We start from the raw sequence: 4,311 nt of genomic DNA, 5'->3' as shown, positions 1-4,311 counted from the left end.
GCCTCCCCAAGTGCTGGGATTATAGGCGTGAGCCACTACGCCCAGCCTTTTTGTTTATTTATTCATTTATTTATTTAGAGATGGAGTCTCGCTCTGTAGCCCAGGCTGGAGTGCAGTGGCACGATCCCTGCTCACTGCAACCTCTGCCTCCCAGGTCCAGGGTCAAGCAATTCTCCTACCTCAGCCTCCCAAGTAGCTGGGATTACAGGCGCAAGCTACCATGCCCAGCTAATTTTTGTATTTTTTAGTAGAGACAGGGTTTCACCATCAGTCATGTTGGCCAGTCTGGTCTTGAACTCCTGACCTTGTGATCTGCCTGCCTCGGCCCCCCAAAGTGCTGGGATTACAGGCATAAGCCACTGTGCCCGGGCTTTTTTTAATTTTATTTTTGAGAGACAGAGTCTCTCTGTCCCCCAGGCTGGAGTGCAGTGGCATGATCTTGGCTCACTGCAACCTCTGCCTCCTGGGTTCAAGCAATTCTCCTGCCTCAGCCTCCCCAGTAGCTGGGATTATAAGCACGTGCCACCACGCCTTGCTAATCTTTGTATTTTTAGCAGAGACTGGGTTTCACAATATTGGCCGGGCTGGTCTCAAATTCCTGACCTTGAGTGATCCGCCTGCCTTGACCTCCCAAAGTGCTGGGATTACAGAAATAAGCCACCACGCCCAGTCCCCTTTCATTCTTAATAAGATATCTAAAATATTCACTCCTTTCTGCTCACCAGATCCAATCTGCATGTCATCAGTGTAGTAGCCCAGTGTGATGTTTTCATTGAGTATCAACATGGGCAATATCTCTGCCGACTATATCATGGCATGTAGGGAATCCATGAGCCCCATATCACCCGTGGATACCCTGAGTTCGGTGGCGACAAAGGAATGAGAGAAAGACAGATTAAGAGAGAAAGTGGGAACAGGGAACCATCACTTCATCACTCTGGAGGTGACATTGAAGGCCCCGAGCTCTGATATCCACACTATTTATTGATTACCATCACTTTGATCTATAGGGTAGGGGTGGAGTAATGGTGGGGAGAGGGTGATGGTGGAGTGAATCAGTGAAACGGAACTGGCGTGTCATTCTTAGGACTGATAACAGTTTGGGAGTTTCACAAAACAAGAACATGTGGTTATCTTTAGCTTATTATCTATGTACAGCTCATAGAACTAGGGCCTTACAAGGAGCCTACAAGTCTGGCTACGTCATGGTGCTACGAAGGGGTTTTACGTCCTTGAGCACAATGTTTATGGTAACACAGCCGAGGTCACCTGCACTGGAACATGAGGCATGGAGAGGCCTTCCTCCTCAGAGGCCTCCTGTGGCCTTCCGCAGTTTGTTGTTCCTTGTTTATATGCTACTCATAACCAATTTATGTAGGCACTCTGTAAGTCCTTTCTCCTTTGCAGTGTTTCCCAACAATGGCAGAGAGCAGGAGAAATGTCAGAGCCCTCAGGCAACACCATAAAGTTAAGTTCTTGTTCTTGCCAGGTAAAAGCAAATGGTTTCTGGTAGTCCTTGAAAACTGGTGTGGAGAAAAGGTCATCAGTCAGGCCAGTACCTGCGTACCAAGTGCCAGCGGTGTGTTGAGATGTTCCAGTAAATATACTATCTCTGGGACAGGAGCTACAAGTGGCGTCACCATCTAATTAACTTTACGATAGTCTGCAGTCATTCTCCAAGATTCATCTAACTTTTCCACAGGTCAAACTAGTGAGTTAAATGGAGATGTGATAGGTATCACCACCCCTACGTCTTTCAAGTCTTTTCTTGTGCCATTAATCCCTGCATTCCCCTTGCTATGCATTATTGCTTCTGGTTTACTAACTTTCAAAGGAGTGAATGTTCCAGGGGCTTTGGCTTAGCCCTTCTTTTTTTTTTATTTTTATTTTTTTGAGACGGAGTTTCGCTCTTGTTACCCAGGCTGGAGTGCAATGGCGCGATCTCAGCTCACTGCAACCTCTGCCTCCTGGGTTCAGGCAATTCTCCTGCCTCAGCCTCCTGAGTAGCTGGGACTACAGGTGCGCGCCACCATGCCCGGCTAATTTTTTGTAGAGATGGGGTTTCACCATGTTGACCAGGATGGTCTCAATCTCTTGACCTCATGATCCACCCGCCTTGGCCTCCCAAAGTGCTGGGATTGGCTTAGCCATTCTAACTGTAATGGCACTTACCCCATGGATCAGCAAGCTGATGTGGGGGTTATGCCAGTTTCTTTTTGCAGGGTGGGGGGACAAAGTCGCCCTCTGTTGCCCAGGCTAGAGTGCAGTGGCATGATCACAGCTCACTGCAGCCTCAACTTCCTGGGCTCAAGTGACCCTCCCACCTCAGCCTCCTGAGTAGCTGGGACCACAGGCATGTGCCACCACACCCAGCTAATTTTCAACATTTTTTGTAGAGATGGGGTCTTGTCGTGGCAATAGGGGGTGATTGTGGTAGGGAGAGGGGAGAATGTGCATTCCCTTTCAAGGCATCCTCCCCAGGTTAGTTTATCTCAGTGTTTTCAAGGAGAGAAAGGCTAGTCTCAGACACTGAAACATTGAAGGACAAGCTATTTCCATTAGTACAGGAGGCTCAGAGTGACTTGGTAGTTCATTTTCATCTGAGACCAAACAGATGCCCCTCCAAATGCAAGTTTCAGGATCCCATTCTTAATCTAACTTTCACATAAGAGACTTGTCAGGACTGTGAGTTCAGCTTGCACTGCACAATTAAATGTTGTGTTTGATTTTCAGCACTCAGCCCATAAGTGCCCCTTTTAGTCATCGTGAAAGTTCTCTGGTTCTCACACTATGACTTGAGCTGAGAAGTCAACGAACCCCAGCTTGTTATTCTGTCTTGTAAGTGCTCAGATGCATTCAGAACAATCCATCCCACAACACAGTCCTTATAGTCACAATTACTGTCATGATGGTCAAGTGCAGCAGCCATTCGGGCTCCCAAGGCATGTACTTCAGTTGACACTTCATCACAATCCAGCCTAGGTTAACTAATTGTGATGCCTCTACATGCTAGGGATTATCAGCATCTATTTCTTACTGGCAAAGAGTTCAGCGCAATGCTGAAATCCAGGGCATGAACAAACCAATCCCAAAGTCCAGTCTCTCCAGGTGTATTTCCTGGGACCATTCCTGGCAACAATTTTCTGTCCAGTTAGGAGACAGAACGACACAATAATTTGAAGAGAGAAAGTTTAATGTAAGAATTAACCCCCAGGCTAGGCATGATGGCTCACACCTCTAATCCCAGCACTTTGAGAGGCTGAGGCGGGCAGATTTTTTGAGCTCAGGAGTTTGAAACCAGTCCGGGCAACAGGGTGAAACCCCATCTCTAGAAAAAATAAACAACATTGGCTGGGCATGGTGATGCATGCCTATAGTTCCAGCTATTCCGGAGGCTGAGGCAGAAGAATCACTTGAACCTGGGAGATGAAGGCTGCCGTGAGCTGAGGTCACAGCACTGCACTCCAGCCTGGGCAACCAAGAGAGACTCCATCTCAAAAAAAAGAAAAAAGGAAAAAAAAAGAATACAGGAATAACAGATATAAGGCGCAGTTGCCATCCCTAGCCTGAGACAGAACACCAATGAGGTTGAGATCCAGAGCTTGCTGGAGGAAGCATGGCTGTAGTTACTGAATGGTGGAGAAGTTCACTGTGGTGCTGCACTGATGGAACTTGGTGGAAATCTACTCTCTGGAAATCTGCTAGCCATGGTGCTAGGGAAAACTGTTCACTGCTGAGTGCTGCTGGCCTCTGCCTACTGCAGGAGCCGGGCACTGGGGAAGCTGTGAGTGCTGTGGGATCCAGAGGCACTCTGCTACAAAACTCCTGAGAGAGAGCTGGAGGGAGGGGAAAGCTACTGGTCACTGGGTGCTACCGGCCACCATGCACTGCAGAAACCAGGCACTGGAAAGGCTGTGAGTACTGGAGGAGTCTGATGTTAGAAAAAGCCAGGCAGCAGGAGCCTGCCAAGTGAGCACAGGAATCAGGAAGGAAGCCCCTTTTCCTTTTGAAGTATCTCTCCAGCACCCTCTGAGAAAGCTTCGGTGACAGCTCGCAAAGGAAAAAATAGTTAAAATATGCTCCATTTTCACAGAGCAGACAGAAAGTTGAATTTCAAGTTGAGAAGCAATAAATCAATAATTGGGCGCGGTGGCTCAAGCATGTAATCCCAGCACTGTGGGAGGCTGAGGCCGGTGGATCACGAAGTCAAGAGATCAAGACCATCCTGGTCAACATGGTGAAACCCCGTCTCTACTAAAAATACAAAAAATTAGCTGGGCATGGTGGCACGTGCCTGTAGTCCCAGCTACT

The 4,311-nt window shown here is 47.9% G+C and overlaps 1 long non-coding RNA gene across 1 annotated transcript in view; it reads left to right on the top strand.

The window, feature by feature from the left end:
* Positions 1–217: 217 nt before the first annotated feature.
* Positions 218–4,311, top strand: part of LOC108295438 — a 6,687-nt gene continuing 2,593 nt past the window's right edge. Inside the window, exon 1 of the long non-coding RNA XR_001821405.2 lies at positions 218–237. This is a non-coding gene — a long non-coding RNA (uncharacterized LOC108295438). The remainder of the gene's footprint in view (positions 238–4,311) is intronic.

The sequence above is a fragment of the Cebus imitator genome, unplaced genomic scaffold (genome assembly GCF_001604975.1).
Source record: "Cebus imitator isolate Cc_AM_T3 unplaced genomic scaffold, Cebus_imitator-1.0 Scaffold640, whole genome shotgun sequence".
Taxonomy (NCBI): Eukaryota; Metazoa; Chordata; class Mammalia; order Primates; family Cebidae; genus Cebus; species Cebus imitator.
The sequence above is the reverse complement of the archived record's forward strand: the minus strand, read 5'-3'. Positions and strand labels throughout refer to the sequence as shown.